At 48.6% G+C, this 20682-nt stretch overlaps 1 protein-coding gene across 3 annotated transcripts in view; it reads right to left on the bottom strand.

Moving 5' to 3' along the window:
* LOC119147057 (C-C chemokine receptor type 8-like) overlaps nucleotides 1–20682 on the bottom strand; it is a 49049-nt gene that overhangs the window by 11274 nt on the left and 17093 nt on the right. For all 3 annotated transcript variants that reach the window (XM_037385534.1, XM_037385532.1, XM_037385535.1), the window contains exon 3: nucleotides 4596–16812. The gene's annotated coding sequence lies outside the window, so the exon portion shown is untranslated. The remainder of the gene's footprint in view (nucleotides 1–4595; nucleotides 16813–20682) is intronic.

Raw genomic sequence — 20682 nt, 5'->3', positions numbered from 1 at the left:
TTCCCCTCAGCTTCTCCTTACAAACCATGCCAGTGCTTCTCCAGATTCATTCCTAGTAAATGTGACTTAATCTAAAACTGTTCTGGTATGATTTGAGTAGGTTATTTACATTATCCATGGAGGAACAATTGCTTTCTTCTAGCTGCATTAAAATTTTCTAAGACCATGTTTCCCTTCAATCTTAATAGGCCATGTTCCATCATCTTTTTCCTTTCAGGTCATGTTTTCTAAATTGTTCATCATAACCACTGTTCTCTTTTGGTGGCTGTCCAGTTTTCCTTAATCTTTTTTGCATTGCAGTGCCCAAACCTAGACATACAGCCCCAGCTGTGGCCTTAGCCCTGGCAAAGAAGACTGGAGGAGCCACCTGTCTTGGGGTAGTTGTCTTCTTTTGCAGTCACGCAGCACTGGTGACTCACGCTTCTCTGGTGCTGGATGACGGCCCCCAGATCCTTTTCCCCAGAAGTGCTGCCTTCCCCATCCTGTGTTTGTGGCCTTGGCTGACCCCGCCCATGTGCAGAAGTGGGCGCTTGTCCTTAATGAACCAAAGCCCATCACTCTCAGGCTTTTTAATCTGTCAAGGTCAAGTTGAGCAGCCACCCTGTCCACCAGTACTTTTGTACCCCCTCCCAAGGTCACGGTGTATGTAAAAATAGTAAAAATGTGCACCAGCCCTTTATCCAGAGCAGTAATGTGCACGCTGGCCTGTGCCGGGGCAAAGCACAGCCCTGGCTGCAGGACCCTTCTGGGCAGCAATTCTGTCCAGCCACAACTGCTCAGGAATTTTGACCGTCTGACCACTTGTGCACCCATGTTAAGGTTATTTGATGTGCTCTGAAAGCTTGCTAGCTCCAAGGTATGGGATACCTCCACTATGCCCGGCTTGCCTGATGCTGTAATTGAGGCCGATTTGACACAGCTGCTTCTTGACAAACCTGTACTGGCTCCAACTCTTTATATTCTTGCAGGCTGCTTATTTCTTCTAGTGCTTTCCAGCAACTTAGTTTGACTGGCACAGGATTCCCTCTCTGGTGTAAACTGATGCTTCCCCACCAGATGATCAAAGCTACCTGTGCTGGCTGGCTGCCCAGTACTCACCACCTGAGCTTGGCACTGGCCACAGTGGCTTGGAGCAGAGGGCCACTGGAGCATATGCCCTGCCCCAGTAGTGCCCAGTCCCAGCTGCCCCAGTCTGCAGAGGGGGCAAATTCACCGCCCAGCCAGAGCACAGCTCTGCTCCCAGCGCCCGGCCAGGCGGCGCCAGCTGGAGACCACCAAAAACCCCAGCACACCTTACTGCCAGCACTCAGGGCTCACTGACCCTTCAGGTGTGAAGTCTGTGGGCTGCAGCACAGCAACCAGGCAGGATTGCTCCCACCGCAGCAATGCCACCTAACCCTGCACAGCACTTTTTGCCTCTGTGAATGCAGATGAACCACACGTGGCTGGCGCATGGGCCAGGGCACTGAGCTACTTGGCGAAAAGGCTAGAGTGGTCCCTGGCAGGGTTTGGGCTTGGCCCTGTCCTCACTCTCTGCCCCCTGGGAGCAGTGGCGCATGGTGCAGACTGCCAGACTTACTCCTGGGTGGCAAGCCTGGTGCCTGCCCGTGGCTGGGTGCCAGCAGTACCCCTGTGAGGGCTCACTGCCATGTTGTGTTGGCCACGCCACTTCTGCCTCCTGGCTGGCCTTGGGTCATGCCAGCCTGGGGGCTGTGAGGAACTGGGGTGCTGCAGGGTAGGAAATTCCCTGTGTGGCCGCTGGCACCCATGTCTGCCTTGTGAGCACAGCTCAGCTCTCACCACAGGAGCCTCCCCTGGAAGCAGCTCTGCACACTTGCCAGACTTTAAAAGGAAAAAATATTTTCAGCGTATGAAATCATGCTCTTAAAACAGGGAAGCCTGTGTGGTTTAAGACTGGAATGTGACTCAGGGACCCTGGATTCAAGCCTGCACCCTGCCACTGGCAGCAGGTCCCCTTAGAGTGGTCGTGTGCCTTTAGCAATGCCTCCCCAGGGCAGCTCTCAGCTTGAGACCATCACACAGCAAAATCTGGGCAATGGTCCGGTCCTGATGGTGTTTCCCATCTAGACTGCAGTGGCTGTGATCTCAAAGCAGGCATCTGCACAGTGCTGTCGTGTCTTTCACATCTTCCCTCAGACCTCTACCCTCGCCAGATGTGTGAAGAGAGTCTTTGCTGGGGTAACACACACCTCCTGTGCTGCTGTGGTCTGAGAGAACGTGCAAGGAGAGTTCATCAATGCCACTTATCAATCTTTATCTGAGCCACTGGTAAACAGGAACCTGTTGAACAGCTTTACGCTTTTTCTTGGGTTTTTAGGTTCTTTTGGTCTGGATTTTGTAGCTATTCTTTTTCACCTACTTCATCTCAGGAAACATTTTTCTGCCACCTCTTGCAGGAAATGTGCAAGATACAAAAAGTGTTGAAAACCTCATGGTTAGCTCAACCTGCTGTACGAGAGGTGGTGAGTCAAAGGGCTTGGCAAGGAGGGCAACAAAGGCAACACAATTGCACTGGAAAAAGCTAGAAGCCCATGGGTCAAGCTCACAAGAGTGAAAGTAAGTCTAAAAGAATTTGGCCATGCAGAATAAAGATGCTTACATACTTTTTGTGCTATGATTAGATGTTGCAACTCAGGGGCTTTTCACCGGTATCAGAAGAAGCTTTCAAATGTTTCTGATCAAGACAGCCAGGAGAGCTGCAGCACCAGGCTCTTGGGGAACTCATTTCTCGTTTTCAACCTTAAAGACCCACCAGGGAGCATGCTGTCCATACCAGGCACATCCACCATGCATGCCGCTGCAAACAAGTGCAGCCATGCTGAGGCCACATGCCAGAGCTTGTTGGGGAAGAGGGAAGGCCACTCATGCTCAGCACCTTAGCGTGGACCCAGCAAGTCATCCAGACACATCAGGAGCAAGCAGGACAGTTTGTCCTAGGATGTAGGCGGCAGTGCAGGTACAAAACCTGCAGGGATCAATCAATGCTGACCATCTTTATACTCTCTCCTGATCTCGCGTGGTGCTGCTTACAGGGAGACATGCCAAGGTTTGCCAGCAGTAATACTGGACAGAGTGAAGCCATAGGGAGCTGGGTGGTGGTGGTGGTGTGTGGAGAGCATGGAGGCAGGCATTCCTCCCAACACAGCCTGGGGCTGCAAGCCTGGCTTTGGATGCAGCACGGCAGACCTTGCACTGACAGGAGGGAGTCTGCTTTATGCATCAGCCCTTCTCACCCTCTCTTTGCCTTAGCAGCAAGGAGGATCCCTTAGGCTAGCCAGGGTAAAGCAGCTCGTGCTCCCACCACCTACACTGACCTCTCCTGTGGGCTGGCGATGGACAAGCAGCTCAGTGAAGATAAGAAATACGAGTTCTGAAAAATACCAGATCCGGCAAGAAGTTGGGTTCAAGAAGAGGAGGAATGTCTTTGCGGTATGCAGATGCTTGGGGCAGGTTTTCTTCTCATTACCAAACTGCAGTTTCATGTTTTTCTGGTGTACTGAAAGCACAAGAGGGGCTCCTGTGGTTTTCAAATGAGTGGGACAAAACAGATGAACTTTTGCCACTGCATAGGTAAAATCTGTATTTCCTTTTACAATGCACAGAATTTATTTTGCTGACTCTTTTTTGATACAGTCCAGTAATTCCAAGAACCTTCAAGATTTCATATGTCCCCTTCTTATAAGTTTGTAGGCAGAAGAGTAAAAAGTCAAACGTTTCATTAACTTATTGAAATTACTAGGTGTGAACATGTCTTTCTGACCAGGCCCAAACACAAGACCAGCTTTTATAGACAAGATTAATAGTAATGCGTCCACATTTCTTGGGCAGAGCAATGGACATCTGAGAAACCCTGAAGTCAATAGTTGAGCCACAGTGCTTTAGGCAATCTTTGAAAAAAAAGAAAGCTCTTGAAATTAGTCTTAAATAATACTGAATAATCAACAACACAAGATAGCGGCTTGGGTGTTTGTACTTCTTTTACCCAAAATGCTGCTCTGCTTACTTTATCTTTATTCTACCAAATATGTGCAAAACCAGCAATTCAAACTCAGAAAACCCTTCCCAGTGTGAGGTTTCCTTAAGGAAGAGCCCAGAGCATAGGGGGGGGGCAGTCAGCTCTGAGAAACCTTTGCACTTCACTTTGTCAACGATAATTGTCATAAGCTGGGACAAAGAATGCTTGCCGTTCTAATTACTTCGGACTTTTATCAGTAACATAGGTCTGAAGATGGAACAGAACAACCCTCGTTTATTCTTGCTATGTCTCAGTTCAGTTTTGACAAATTAAAAACAGAAAGTTAAAACAGAAATTCTCTACTGTAATGTAATAAAATAGATCCACTATCCAAGGCAGCAAGGTGAAATCACATCATAAAAAAAGAGATGCAAAGGTTTTCTTTGCCTTTTGAAATGTGAATATGTATTCTGATAAGACATCAAACAGCTGCTGACCACATATACCACAGGTTAACATTCAATGTACTTCCCAGTAAAGCATGCTACTCAATAATGCAAGTCTGTTCCCAGCATGATTTCATTTATGCTTTCAGTGTTAAGCTTTGTAGAAAACACACCTGTTTGCTCCCCCCTTGCACAAGACAAGGAAGTGACTGCATAGGGAAATCACACATTTGTCTCCAGCCTCTCTAGAAAAAAAAAAGGTCATTAAATCACTTGCTGTGCTAAGAATTTGGGCCTAGGAATCATCTACAAGCCTGACATCCAGAAACATTTTGAATACAAAGTTGGGGTTTAGTGTATCTTAGGTCCAGAATCGTAAACTACAGTCTGAGGGTGCTGGCGGCCAACAAGTTCATGCAAATGGCCTTCAGGTGTTACAGAACCACGTCAGAAGGAGCCTTCTTTCATTTACCACCCTCCGCCAAAATGCTGGTCCTGAGAGGTCTGCCTGCTCTGGCTGTGAATCAGTCTTATGCAAAAAGAAAAGTCACCCAATCTTTCAGTAAACAAAAAGTTTTCAGCAGCATCAGCGAAGCGGCGGTAGGGAGACACAGTGCAGGGCTGAGCTGCAGGCCTGGAGGGAGGAGAGACGGCTGGGCAAGCTGCCCCTGCTCTGACATCCCACTCCTGCTCCACAAGTACACTGAAAGGAGGGGGCTCACCTGCGGCGTGAGAGCAGCAGGGAAGGAATTGCCAGCACAGGGAGAAGAAGATCACGCTCTCATAAAAAGCCAACGCTGCTGGCAGTCAGGGATACCAGGGGCTATACATTTGAAAAGGTTTTCAGAGAACTAGCTGGGTCAGAAGCTATCAGCCCTTCGGCCACCACCGAAGTGTGAACACACAAACCTGAGCTGAAAACATCCTCTACGCTGCTCCCTCCCTAGCATGCTTGCTTTTCAAATCCTCTCTCATCTCTGGCACAGGTGCTAGGGACCGGATTACCAAAGGTGAGAAGCAGTCACAGTTGACAGATGCACCAGGTCACTGTCACTCAGAGCCATGGGTGCAAAAATACAGGAATCAACGCGGGGGGGGAAGGAACAACCAACTTTCAACACAGCTTCCGAGACAGTGCAAATGCAGCCGTGGGAGGAGGAGATGTGGAGCAGCAATTAGGCTTCATGGAATCCAAAGAACAATAGGCGAGCACGAGAAGGAAAACAACAGGCTGTCCTAAAGATAAAATACCGCCACCAGTCAGTCCCCTTGTAGTAAAGTGCCAGGGTTTGGGCAAGTTTTTCTCAGTGCTGGGTAGGTAAAACAAATTCCCACACGTGTGAGCACTACCTACCTCCCAGCTCGGCTCTGCTTCAGTGTCCTCCTCCTCCTCCGCTGGCAGCACGCGCTTTGGCAGGAGCTGTGCAGGAACCCAGGAGGGAGCAGCTTTCTGTGCTGTGGTGTGGGGCAGCAGCTGTTGGCTCCTGGGGCTGCAGAGATGCACAGATGGCAGGAGCCGGAGGCTGGCGTGGGGACAGCACTGGTTGCCTTTGGGCATTGAGGCTCCCCCACCTCACCAAATAGATATACTTACAGTTAAGTTTTCTGGAAGCAGTGCCTCTATATGTTTTGATATATGAGGGTTGCTGTCCCCCTGACTACTGCAGCTGTCAGCCAGCTTCTCTGCCTCTAACTGTGAAGTGGGGTCCTACAGTGCCCATGGATTTCACATTACACTGTTAAAATGGGTAAAATGCTCTATGTTGGAGCAATGCCGGAGCGGGAAGCAGAGTGGGTTCCCCAGTTCAGACAACTATCCGTTAGGTGTTTCTTCCCTTTGCACAACCTCTTGCCCTGTGCCCCATCTACCCCCCTGGGGAGTGCTTACATCTCCACCAGAGATGTCCCCCACCGGACCCCACCTCAATGGCCAGTGGACCCCTCCAGCCAGGAGCGATGCACATCTAAGTCTTGGGCTGACGCAGACCTCGGTCCTCCCTGGAAACCAGTACCAACCCCTAGCTTGCCAAAATGCCTGGAGGAAAGGGCCACCACAGGACAGCAGGGACTGCCACGGGATGGCAGGAACCACCATGAGGTGGCAGGGATCACCACAGGGCATCAGGGGCAGCCTTGAGCAGAGGGTAGCCAAGGAGTGTCCAGGTACCCCAAGAAGAGCAGCAGGAGGAGGAATACAGACAGCATGTGCTGATGGCACCTGTTGTGGGGTTCACCAGCCCATGGCAAAACGCCTCTGCTGCTCATGGCCCTCTAGCAAGGGACATCTCTGCAACATGGGGTGACAGTCCAGTGAGTGCAGCCATTCCCCTGCCAGCTGGAAAGAGGGGGCTTTGCATGCATACAGCTGCTTGGCTGCCTCTGTTAGCATGGGTTTAGCAGAGGAATCAAAGGGATCTTAGCTCCTCTTTTCGGTCATCCAGTGCCGCGTGTTAGCCACCGTTTGCAGACAACAGGCAAAGACCTGAGATGAGCAATGAACCTGGGTAAAGAAAGTGAAGCAACAGGAGCACAAGCTCAGGGCACAGTGAGAGGAGATCCAGGGAGGCCATGGGCAGCCAGGACAGGGAGGGATGGGCAGCGCAGCACCAAGAAGGAAACAGAAAGCAGGTGATGAGGATGAATATCTTGCAGTTAGCCTTGGCCACGCTTGAGCTGATCTTTCTTTTTTTGTGCTCTGAGGTTCTCCAGTGCCTCTTCCTCATCTGCTGCACCACACCAACCCAAGGAAGCAAGCTTTGCTGCCAGTGTCACTAGCTAGATATGGAGCTGGTCTTCTGAAACTAGCTAACACTTAACTTTACCTGCTGTAACCCCTGAGCAGGACCTGGCCCCAGAGCATCTGGCTCCCTATTGTGCATGCCTATTTGACTACACGCCCTGGCTTCCACTTTTGGCATCACAGCTGTGTAGCTGCCTTGCTCTGCAGAGCTAGTGGCAGGACTCCTGCACACCTTCTGCTCTGCTGCCAGCTCTTGTCAACTCCTCCTTGCATGCCCTGGAATTGCTACTTTGTGTCCCTCTAGAAAAGAAGAGAAATCTTCCAAAATGCACATGCTTTCTCCCATTGCCCTGTAGCTCTCCAAAACTATGTAGGCAAAGTACTGTGAAGGTCAGACCTGTCCATGAGTGGTGCCTATCAGAGGACAGGGGACCTTGGCCAGGTCATGGTAACCGAGGGTGTAATCAGTCCGGGGATCAAGTCAAACTCCCCCCATCTGCCTTGGCCCAGGGTCTTTGTCTCCCAGCCATGTACCTCACTCTCTGCCACTCATTCTGCAGTGTTACTTTTTGGCACCATTAAGACATGCTATTTTCTCCGAGAAAACCTTGAAAAATATACTGAGGTATCTCAGGAAAAGATGAGTTGAGATATCTTTGCAGGAGCTTTGCCTTTTAGGGTCAGTTTCAGCTCACACCCCATCCAGGATCCAGTCACAGCCACAAAGAATCGCAGGACATGGGGTACTCTGGGTCTGATCCCATTTCCAATGGCTCAAATTAACTGAGGAGGAAGAGGTGGGACGGCCTGGGGAAACTACAGCAAGACTGTGCTGTAGCATTGCTCTTGTGTTGGAGAGTTTTCCAGAGAGCCAACAAAACTCACTTTCTGAGGTTGTGCAAATTAGCTGGATTCAGAGCCAGCACCTGGCTTGACATCCTGACTCCAAAACCCACCCTATTTAAATACCCTGAACGTTCACCATCACATGTTAGACCCTGGCTGTCATCACAGGGCTGTTTGTGTTGTGGCACACAGCGCAACAAGGAGCAGTGGTTACAAAACAGCTCATAGGAAGGAAAGAGCCGAGCTAAGCTTGGAAGGGGAGCACTGGGAAGAAGAAAATGCATTAAGGTCCAGATTGTCCCTGCTCGGATTGCCCCTGCCTAGTTTTATTTTTGTAAAAGTAAAATTAAGAATATCTACTTTTGGTCATCTTGATGGCTCCAATTCCACAGCAGGATGGCAGTTCATCCCTGTGTATTTCTCCTCCTTTTCATCTTTTCCCTTGCAGCTCAGCAGGATAGAGACCCACAGGGTCAAATTTAGCCACATGAGTGCAGCTCCACTGACCACAGCGGGGCTGCTGCACAAAGCACTGGGTGAAATGCTTTAGCAGACTTTCTTTCTGGCCTTACTCCACCTCCCCATCTGTGCTGCAGACAGACCGTTTACACAGACTTGGCTTGATGTGGGCAAGGGGCTCTTGCCGTGGCTGTATTCCCAAGCCAAAGCTGTAGAGTGGAAGCAAAGCAAATTTGGGAACCAGCATGTGGGTGTGCTGCATTTACCCCAAAGGAGAGGGACTGGCAGCCTCACTGATTAGCTCCTTGTCCTTAATCCACAAGCAGAACTTGTTGCAACCCCAAGAGGTTTTAAAGGGCAGGTGATTCATACCTGAGGTTTCAACTTTGAGACTGTCATTGGGAAACAGTGATTTGCTGAGGTTAGCTTTTATTTTCCAACCTTCTCCAATCCTCAGCGCCTGCCAGCAGAGATTTAGGTGTCTCTTGTGTCCTGTGCTCCCCAACCCCGCAGTTTCAGTCTGGCATGAGACCCTCCATAGGGCCACACTGCTCAACAGTGCATAAGCACCTTCTTCAGACCTGCTCCAAGAGGTCTGGGCAAACTCCCAGACACCACCCAGAGCCTCAGTGTGACCAGCCAGGCTCCCATGACACACACCCCTTCCCCAAAATACCACCCTATAGGGAGCCATCCTAAAGCAGGGGGGCCAGCTGGATGTGTGAGCTCTGGGTGAAGCTGGCGCTGTCCTGCATTAGCAGCCCTGCATGCACAGCCTCACACATCCCAGAAGGGGCAAGAGAAGAGACCCACTGTAGGCATTGTCCGTATTTCAGCTGAGCATACCCACCTCTGCTGCAGGACACCCTGCCCCATCACCTGGGCAGTCACCAAAAGCCAGAGGCAAGAAAAATCTACTGCCAAAAACTCAGGAAGAAAGATGAAAATGGTGCTCCTCAGTCTGATTACATCCTTACTTTATTTAACTGCCCAGGCAGAAAAAGAGATCAAAAAAAGGATATGTGAAATATGGTTTTGACAACAATCCACTGCTAAAATTACAGCCACACTTTGTCAGGTCCTCGTGGTGTCCCCTAAACAGGGACACAAGTCCACTCTGCCGTCTTTGGCACCTGGCAGGGACAAATAGGGAAACAGTAACATTTCAGCTAAGTGTGATGCTTAGTTTCGTGATGACTTCAGTAAAAGCACAGGAAGCAAACAAAAATGTACCAGTCCCCCGCTCCAGGAACATGCAGTGATGCTTTGACTTAGTTTCTAGAAAAGATTAGTAGGGCATTTTGTCTTCAAGCCAACTTAAAAGCAAGTTTTAGAGAAAACTCTATACAGTTGCACCAAATCTGACCTAAAAGTGGCTTACATTAATTTAGCTTGCCTTGATGGGAGGAAGGCATGAAGCTGGTACAGAAATATGTAAATAGATGTAACCAGACCTAAATCAAATTGTGCTTTAACTAGATCAGCTCATAACGACACATTTTGGGTATGGTCAGACAAAGCTTCATAACTTTATTTTGTAACAGTTCAAATTCCTGCCTCCACTCCCCTGTGCTGAAGCAACAAAGTGGGGTGCTCAGTGATGGCTGGCAAAGCTAGGCACTCATTTTAAACCTACACTTATCACCAGTTTAAGCTTTGCCACCTGAGCTTTGCATAGCCATATCAGAGGTGTGAGCACACATTTCATCCCTCCAGGGGATGAAAAACCTGCCCAAGGGCCTGGCACATACGATGCTCCATCCGTTCCCCCCTGACAGTGTGTGAAAGCCCTCAAGAGCCTGCCCAGCTAAACCCCCACCCAGAGACTTTGAACAAGAGCTGCAGAGGCTTCTTGTGGTGCTGTGTTCTTCAAGGTGTGGCTTTAGTCTTGGCTGGCTCTCTGTAGCAGAAGTAAATCTGCTGCCATTTTAGGATTTTTTTCAGGCTTGCTCACTCTCCGCCTCAGCTATGATGGGACTGAGAAGTCTGGTTTTACTAGGAGAGGCCCCTGCTTCCCCAGGCTTAAAGCTTTCTCAGCCCTGAGGTGGAACTATACTCAAAACTTTAACATGTTTTCTCCAAAGCGTTCTTTTGCTGTTGGAGGTAGAAAGATATCAACAAAATAAACCGACACGCAGGAAAACCACTTCTCATCTTGATTAGTCATATTTCATTCGCCAGGTATCAGAAGATCTCTGCACTCAGCTTCAGAGCACTTCAGGAAAACTAGAAGAGTCAAACATGCTGTGCTGTGGACACAGGCAGAAGTTTCCCCTTCTTTTTTGTCTGTATTTAAATTTCTGAACATCCTTTATATGTCTTAAGAATGTATATACAAGCCAGGGTGCAAACTTTATTATTTTTCCTCTGTCATTGTTAAAAAAAATGAACATTGCCCTTCCAGCATAAAAGAGCAGAATTATACCCTGTTGCTCAGATGCCTACAGGGACAGTCTTGTAAAATCCTAGATGAAGAATTGAAACAAAATAAACTGAATTTCAAATAGTGTTTTTTCTTCATTACAAATTGAGACCTGAGACTCAGTTTAGTAACCCTAGGCTCACAGAAAAGAAGACTTCATTGGTTCATCTCTCCTCCACTTGAACTCCAGCTGACTATAGCGAGGTTATTAACTTGTTATCTTAGAAGTACCACTGCAGCCAAGGGACTGTCCTTACGTGGTAGATAAAGCCTTAATGCTTGCAGCTCTGACAAAACCCTTTTATCCCTTTTTGCTGGTTTCTGCGTGCTTTCATCACCTGCCTTATTGGGATATGTAAGAACAATCACCATTAGTGTTAATGAGCAACGTGGATACACCTGGATGAAAGCCAAGATGGGGCAAAGTATCACGGTGTCTTTGAGAAAGGGATCATTGAAACCTAAGTATCCTGTTATCACATGAGGTGGTTTTTATGAGGCAAAGTGTGATAGTGGCTGTTGGTGGGGGAGCTGTGATGGAAGAACATGCTATCTTCTTATCTAAAATTCAAGCAAAAACATAACACCTTTGTCCACCAGAGCTGGCCAGTTGGCACCTCTCATTTGAGACTCCTCTTTGGAAACACTGTGAGCAAGGTGCTTTGGGAAGAGCTTTAGGCAGTGATTCGGTCTTCCTCCCACCTGGGGGGCAAGCTGGGGACCAGGGCAGTGAGACATGAGGACGCATGGCCTGGGCAATGGAGCAAGGGTGCCTTGCATCTCCCATGGGACCAGGGTGGTCTTCGCCTGCTCAGAGAAGGGTGCTCTGCTCTGGAGGGGCGTGAGGGTCTGGCCTGGGCAGGCGGAGGTGATGGGGCAGTGCCCGGGCTGAGTCAGCAGTGCCTGCCACTGCCCAGCTGCAGGCGTGCCCTGGTCTGCCCCATGCACGGCTGAGTCATTTCCAACAGCCTTTGGGAAGGGGAGGGTGTCAAAAAAACCAAGGGAAAATGTTATGAAAAGTTGACACGTGAGGTTTCAAGGTTCTAAATGCAAGGCTTGCCTTTCTTTGTGTTCTGCCCTTGCGGTTTTAAAGCAAAATTATGTTTGCACTTCAAAAAATGAGAAAAACATCAGGTGATTAGAGTGCCCTTCTGCCTTCCCCCATGGTCCCAAACAGATGCGTGTTTTTGTTACTTTTTCACTAAGAACAAACCCCAAATGTTTTCATACGAAATGTACCTGAAAATACCCTGTTGCTGGCAAGGTTTTAGCCTAGCCTCACAAACTGAACCATAAATTACCCACGCAGATGCAGCTAGCGCTTAGAGCTTCTCATGCACTTTCCAGAAGAGACTCGGCTGCCTGGGGAAGACCACAGGTCCCAAAAACATCCCTGCCAGGTGGTTTGAAGGGAGCAGGGAAGAGGGGGTGACGCAGCAGCAAGACTGCCAGTCCCAGGCTGGTGTGATGGAGCTTCAGACTGGATGGGGGACCAAGACTGCCTTATCCACACTGATGAACAACACGCCGCCAGCACCCCAGTACCCAGCAAACAGCACAAGGGTCCCAGACACGCCTACAGCCACACGCAAGACCTGATCAAATCTGACTTCCCAGCAGCTCTGCTTATCTGCAGCTGGTGTAGACGTGGATGTATGTGCCTGCTGAAGAGCAGATGCTCAGCTAAGCCTCCCTTTGGAAGAGAGCTATGGCTGTCTGGGTCTCTCGCAAGGGATTTCTTGGGCTGCTTGGGGGCAAGCAGGGGTTACCCCTGTTCGAGCGTGCCATCTATTGCTAACTTGCACCACTGCACCCAGCCTGCACCCTTCTCCCTTCTGCCGCGCCAGCGCAGGCAAGAGGCGTGCGAAGCTCTTGTCAAACCATCTGGTCCTATTGCAAAAAAACAGATGAATCTCTTGGCTCACAAGCCTTTTCATTTTCTACAGCTCTATTTAGAGATCTGAAAAAAATCAATAAAATCTGTAAATATGCAGAAAAACTTCCTTAAACAGGGGCACACCTCACATCCCCAAGCTGGATGGAAAAGGGCAGCGCTGCTGTTGAAGGGCATGGGCAGGGTGGGTTGTCACCGATCAGGACAGCTATCAAAGCAGCCACCCCAATAACCCTTCTGGATCTTAGGGTGTCTCCCACAACATGCATGCGGTCTAAGGAACGGCATTATACCTGAAGCGCAGGGAAGCACAGTGCTACTGGCTCTGTCACTTTGTATTTTTCAGATTGATAAATATTGCTAATTCTATGGACAATTCTTTTTACCTTTTTTATGGGTTTTTTTTCATCATTCATTTCCACAGAATTACTTTCGACTTGTATACAATTTAAGTGACTCATCTCTCCTATTTTTTTTCCCTAGCAGAAAGACAGCAGAATATAAACATGATAAAAAAGAACAGTTTGCCAGCTGCCCTATAGGAATCAGGAGGGCTCTATCAAAGTCAGAAAGAATGCTGGCCACCTGCTTCAGCTGAAAAGCCCCAGGTAACTGCCTCCTAATGAAGGAGCTGCCCCAAATTCCTCCAAAAGCTGCAGTTAGTGACTGTCACGATCCATCCCTACTAATTTATTCCCTTTAGTCAAGGCTCAGCTTTGTATCCTGGCCAATGCTTTCTACAGGCTGAGAAAAGCCTTTATCAGCCAGACCTTACCTGCAGCAATAGGACAAAAGACATTGTTTGCTAGAACAAAAGACATTGGTGGAAAAAGAGACATGGTAGATGGAGAGCTGAGTTGTTTGGTATCTCAGTCATAGAAAAGAACTTGAAAGTGAAGGACTTGCTGATGCTCACCTACAAGCAGACAAGCTCTCCAAGCATCTTGGTTTTTCATTCTGTGTCAGCTGGTCTTTAAAACCTCATTCGACAAACCTCACTTTGCCCACATCAACCACCTAGTGCTACTGCCAGTTTTACACACCATGGGCAGCAGCAGCTTGTGGTAGGGCTTGGCAGAAATTGGATTTTTCAGCGCTGTGGGAAATTCTGAAGTGAGAAATTCCAAAGTAAAGAAGAATCAGTTTTATTTCAGGAAAAGAAGCATTAGTTCGTGACAGAAAGGAAGAAAACCTAGAAATTGCTCTGAAACAGTGCAGGTTTTAATTCTGGCTTCAAGCTGTAGCGTGCACTTCCAGTGAGCTCTGGCATCCAGCGCTGAACAGGGGGCTTGGCAGTGCAGGATGCTGATCCCCGTTAGGGCAGAGTTACACAAGAAATGAAACAAGGCTCAGGAGCCGTTCATAAATTCTGCTTGCTTCATTTCACACGGATGCGACGACATGGTGGTTTGGCTACGTCTTCTGAGAAAGGGAGACTGCCGAAGAGCCCCAGGCCCAAGTGCTTCACACTGCACACGTCCTTCATGCTTGGCTGCCTCCCACCCAGTGAAGGAGCAGCCTCTGCAGGCACACCGGGTGGTTTTGCAAATGCACGCTTGGTCCCATGAGCACCACTCAGTCTCACACATGCTTGCTGGAAGATGAGGGTTGAAGGTTTGCTCTTTGCACTGCAGTCAGCTCGGCCTCTGGAGAAGAGGTGCAGACAAGTCACTTGGGGTGGTGGCTAAGCTGCGTAGCAAAATCCAAGAGCTTTGTCTCTGAGTCTTAAAGCCTCAGCAGGGGAACCTGAAAGCCTTGTGCTCTCCAGGGCTGGGACACCCTGGGGCTGCCCCTTTGTACAAGGAGGGGGTAGGTGAGATTGCATCCCAGCTTTGAAGAGTGGAAACGTATTTATTGATCGTATGTCCTGTGTGGATCCTTCATGTCATCCATGGATAATTAGCCTGAATTCACTTCCACATTATCATCCACAAATGTATTTAGAATCTGTTTTAAGTAAGGAACGATTTGAAAAGGGAAAGTGTATAAAGAGACTGCTTTCTAGATTATTTGACCTTTATGCAAGCCTGGAGACCTGTGCTAACAGCTCCTAATTGCATTACCACCTTCTGCTTATTGCCTTTTGGTTTTACACTCTTTAATTGGGGGGAAGGAGTTAGCCACACTTCCCAGCTCACAAACTTGATTTCCTTTGAAAAGCTCAACAGTGGTTGTTCAACGTGGTTTGAGCACAATATCACCAAAGTAGAAGAATATGCCTCTGCCACGTAAATTGAATAGGACAGATGTCCTGAGTGACTGGAGCTACCTTGGAGTTGACGTAGTGCAACCTAGGAGCTAGGGAGTGGTTTCAGGGAAGAGCATGCCAACCCTTGTTGCATAAAGTATTGTTTGCCCTTGCTGCACTTACCACAAGATCTCGTCAAAGGACAGATGGCCGGAGATGTTATGAAATGTCTCAGGAACTGGAATATTAAGATACTGTCTTGGTTTGCCCATACTTCACACACTCAGCCTCTGATGTTACCTCCTGCTGTGGAACGTGGGCTACAGCTGACTTTTTGCTAAAGAACAGCTTATCTGGGTGGACTTGCTGCTGCTGGGCACCTGCTTGCTCATACTTTGGTGTTGAAATACATGCACGCAAACTGCATGCCATGGCAGATGGAAATGTGCAATGTCTTCTGTAAAGTGGCTACACTGCGGTAAAGCACTTTGAGCTGCCTCTTATAACAGCAGCAAATCTTCAATATAAGGAAATCAAGATAATGCTAGAGAAAAAGATCTGGGAGTGTGAAAGCAAGCCAGGTCTACCAGGACCTCAAGAATTGCTGGGCTCAGACGGAATGTTTCAGCCAGCTGTATTTCAGCCCAGATCTTTAAAAAGAACAGCTGTGTTCACAGGGGCAGCCAAGGGAAAGGATTTCTTCTCTGAAGAGCCTATTGAGAGGAAAGCATGCCCTGAGCCCATCTGCCCGGAGGTGGATCTCACTGAGCAGCACAGGCCAAGTGCAGTCCGGTGCCACCTGAACTGCAATCACCACAGGATCAGCTAGAGAAGCCATTGCTGCCACAGCTGTTCTTCAGAATTAGGGGAAAATATTTGATGAGATGGTTTTCCCTCTTCAGATGAAGCTCTTGCAAATGCACCTTGCCTGGGCTGTGTCTCTGGCCTGCGGGCAGACATGCCTCACCAGGAGGAAGTGCTGAGGTTTGGGGAAGTAGTGGCTAAAAAGCACCGGAGTGTTTTTAGTTGCGGTCAAATTTTTCTGCTGCAAGTTATTAATTGCCTCATTGCTAACATAAACAGTGCTCTGAATGTAACTATGGAGGGGTGGGGGGGTGGTGTTCATTAAATTAGGTTTATTTTGCTTTGGCTCATCAGTGTATCCAACAGAGAGCTGGGAAACAGTGGCTGTGCTCTGGAAATGCCCTTGTACAAGGAAATTCTTCCAGCTCTGTCTTCTGTAGGAAACTTCATTTTAATTGTGAAAAGCTTTCCATTCCCCAGTCAGTTCTGTTTTCCTGAAGTCTGACTGAGCCTGGGCCTCTTCACCACCACCACTTGAGATGCCTTCAGAGTCTCGACCTGATGAAGCCTCAGGCCATTCCTCTCTCCCATTCTCCCTTGCAATCTGGTTGTTCTGACCACTCTGCATTTCTCTCTTTTCACTGAGTCCAGATTTAATCTGAAGAGCAGCCCCAAGAACCTTTGGTTCTCTCCAGAAACCAGGAGCAAAAATAATTTTTTGCTGTATACAATCTTCTGCAAGACTCAAAGGAAATGAGCGGTCAGTGGTGGGCAGAGTGGTTTCTTTTTTCTTCCTTTATTGTTTCATTTGGTTTTCTAGCATCACCCTCTTCACCAGCTGTAATGTGGAGCGGTGATTTTGGAGGCCCAGTAACTCAGTAAGGCGTAGCAGCAGAGAGGGCAGCAAAGTGGCAGCAAGGCATGCTCAGATGCCCTGTACCTCTATGGCAGCAGTAGCGCTTCAGGTCTGCAGCCTCGAGAGGTCTGTGCCAAAGGTTGCCTTCTCCAAACCACCATCATACCTCAGAGCTGCCGCCCTGAGAAAAAGCAGGGGAAACACAGAAGCAAACAAAGTTAACCCAGTGATAAGCAAACGCCGTGCTGTGACTTGCCTGATGGTGAGCCGCCTCATCCCTCTGAGCACAGGAGGCTGCTCATACATCAGGTCTTAGCCTTCACAAGAGCTACAACATGCCCATTCAAGACAGCAAGCTAGCATTTCAGGCTGGCAGAAGAGGGGGCACCGTATAGCCAGTGGAGAGGGATGCTTCATGCATTGACCTGGCTACAGCCCTTTCTTCTTTAGTCTTGCTTCCCCTTCTGCAGGAAAAGGCTCCCCATCACTCCCTTGGCCAGCTGCCACACTGAGGGGAGTGTGCAGCTAGGGCCTCCCAGCCTGGCCAGGGTTGTCCATTGGGAGCGGTGGAGGCACGCTGCAGCCACCCGCCTGGGTCTGGGTGTGAGGGAGCTCCCAACGTTGGGGTAGGTGGTAGCCAAAGCCAGCAAGTACCAGTGGGGTAAATAAAGGAAACTCAGGCTCTGCATTGTGCTGCAAAGCATTATGGGATGTGATGAAGGTAAAGCAAAGCAAAGCAAAACTGGTTAGGAAGTGCCGAGAAGACAGCCAGTGACAAACGGTGATACACGCGGTGATAGTTAGGTTGTTTTCTTCCTTATGCTACACCCAGTCTTTCATTTTGTGCAAACGTGGCACAGTGGATAAAGTTTTTTTCTTTCTTTCTCTTCTTTCTTGCTTTGACTAAAGCCTTTTGAGTCTCATGGACGTCAGCATCAGAATGATTTCACCAGTGAAAACAGCCTGGTATGAGCAAGCCCGTTTCACAGTCATTAAAAACAGAGGCCGGCAGCACTGGCAGGGACAAGGACGGCCTCTGTGACAAAGCCAGGCTTCTTGCAGTGACATTGCTCAGCTCTCTCTCCAGAAAACACACCTCCTTCTGCCTGCAGCCAGAGGTGCTGAGGCTGCTCCCCGCCGCCCCTCTGAAGCCGCAGCCCAGGGCTGCAGGCAGGTGCGCTGCTCTGAGCCGGGCCTCGGGAGCGGGGAGCAGCCCCCTGTGCCTGCTGCCTGCCAGCGTCCTTCCCCTGTTTCGGCATCATTCCTGCAGCAGCGCCCCAGCGGCAACACTGGAAATCCCACCCAAGCTGTGATACACAAATTCCTTAGACATAGGGCTTATAATCCTCTTGAAAAAAACCATAAATTGGGTGTGTATAGCTTAAATAAACCAGTAGCAATGGAATTCTATAGAAAAATACAACCCTGTTCTTCAAGTTGTCCTCGAACTGTAACAATGAGTTCATGAACTTTATGTGAAGGCATGAGTTTTGCTAAGCTTTAGAGGAAAACATGCTTTTATTCCTCCCAAAAGTGCAATGTACTCCTTTGTCTTGATCGTTGCCTTTATTTTGTAACTGCAAGAATTTGTGAGAGAATAGAGTCGGCTTCTTTACACACCTTTTACTTAACAGACTTCTTACACAGCTTTAAGATTGCCAATTAAATGTATGGTGTAGTGTCTGGCGAGTTCTTTTTTAATTACAATGACATCTTGCAGTATATCACTGGGAGGATATGTGTACAGCTACACACAGAGAGACAAGGCGTGTGTGTGTGTGGCAGTATTTTGTTGGCAGCGTAAACCTGCAGATGTGTTCTGCTTTAGTAATACAAATAAGAAGTGGATTTTCTTGGTTTCAACTGCCAACAAACCCAGCTACTAAGAACCAAAGTGACGCTCTTTTCACGGCCGAATAATGGAGCATTTATATTCTCTATGCAGCAGATGGGGAAAGTGATGTGTCATGTCACTGCTGTCTGGCCTGCGAGAAATGTGCTAGTGTCTGGTGCCGGGTAGGAGTATTGCTATTAAGACAAATCAGAATTACTTGTCAGACACGGAGATCAATGCAGTCTCTTCGTTTGCGAAAAAACACGCTTGAAGTCTCACTTGTCTACATCATGGAAACAAACTGACAATTTCCCCACTCAGAAAACCCCAGAAAGCTCCAGTTTGCTGTTTCCTCCCAGCCAGTTATTACCAGAAGGACTATTTCTTCTCATCCCTGGGGCGCTCACTTGCTCATCCCGTCCTTTCATGAGCTACCAGGAAAGCCATGGCCAAACTCTGCCCAGCTGCAAGCAGGGAGCAATGTCCTCCTTTGCACCAGCCAGCCAAATTAAGGGGCTGGATTGCTCCTTCCCCTTGCCCTCGAGGAGCATGGGGAATACCCACAGCTGCAACCACACTGGCTCAAAGCCTGTTGTGGGCAACCACAGGCTGGATACCAACCATCTCCACTTCCACGCAAATCCCTTTGGCCAAGGTTGCTCCTGCCTGAGCACTCTGTTGGACAGCTGCTGCCCAGCTGCCGGCATCGCATCCTTTCCAACCAGTCTTAGTGCCAATAAAACCTACCAATGAAACAGGCATCGAGTCATGGTTTCATCATCATGCACCATGGTCCCGCAGACCATATTCCCATGATGCAGAGGTATGGTTTGGGATGGAAGTGAAGGCAGCAGCTGGTTCAAAAGCAAAGCATAAATGGCAGATTTTTTAATTTTTTTTTTCCAAAAAACCCCCTCTCTGGAACAGAGGAAGCTACAGTGAAACTGTGATAAGGGGCCCAGAGGGTGTGTGTGCAGCTCTTGGGAAAGGAGAAGCTGGAGAGAAGAGGACACCATAACCTCTTCCTCAGTGTAAAAACAGACTTGGCTGCTAATTTTACCCCCATGGTGACTTCGGATGAGGAGGAGGGCTGCTGCTTTAGCAATGCAGGACTGAGGGGCTGAGCTCCGGGGGAACAGGAGACCATCAAGGAGCTGGGCTAACTGCATGTGCAAATCTGCCTTGTGAAACTCATGGGGCACAGGTGAAGCACTGGTCTCAGAAAATGACCCCAACTCGAGTGCAGGATTTGCTTTAAAAATAGGATAAGAGTTTTCTTGAGGAGCTGGGCTTCTTGGGGATCTGCAAAACTGAATTGGGCAAGGGAAGTCCTACTGACTTTTTGGTTTACCTGTGTCCTGAAAGAGTTTGTTACCATGTGCAAAACTCCTCTAAGGCTGACAAAAAGTTGTTTCACCCACCAGCACAGACCACACTGTCCAGAGCACGTTTGTGCTTTGGGCCAAGTCTACATCCTGACCATTACTTCCAGAACTTTGCTGTCCATCTCCTACATGTGACTCCAAGGGTGTGGTCTGAGACTGATACCAGTCATAGTTAGGGTAGAAGAAACATTATTTAATGTGGTTTAACTTCCTTTAAATAAAAAAGGCTGCTCCATAAACCTGTTTGAAAAACTAAAACTCCTTCCTGCCCACAACAGTCATATTCAGAATTTTTCTGCCTATCCCAAATTGGAACAAGAGATCAGTTAAGGAAGCAGCTACCAGATAAATCGCAGTTTAGGGCAACAGAAGTTTATTATCTGACTCAACCTTTGCTGCTTGGGTAGCTAAAGTGCAAACCAGGCTGCAAAGCCAGCTAGCTTTTTTTCTTTTCCTTCACTGAGAATCCTGGAGAACAAGCTGTGAAGGCCAGAGGCTCTGCAGGAATTTGAATAAAGTGAGTTAAAAATGTTTTCACGGTAGCTGCCATCAGCGCATGCCTCGTGGTAGGGGCCTTCTCTCTACTATATTTCCTGGTCCTTTCCAATTAAGATGCGCTTAACCTCAGTTTGCCTGTGTAAATGCCAGGAATCTTCTTAAAGGGAGTTGTCTCAGCTGCCTCTGCCTGGGGAGGAGGCTCGTATAACACCCAGTGAAGGGTGACACAGCTCCTGCCAGTGCCTCTCTCTCCCTCCGCTGACCTTAAAGGCAACAGACAGCTCCTCCCAGCCACTCTTCCAAATGCTCAGTTTAAAAAAGAAATAAACTGGTG

Source organism: Falco rusticolus, chromosome 4, assembly GCF_015220075.1.
Source record: "Falco rusticolus isolate bFalRus1 chromosome 4, bFalRus1.pri, whole genome shotgun sequence".
NCBI classification, from domain to species: Eukaryota; Metazoa; Chordata; class Aves; order Falconiformes; family Falconidae; genus Falco; species Falco rusticolus.
This window is presented reverse-complemented; position numbering and strand designations above follow the sequence as displayed.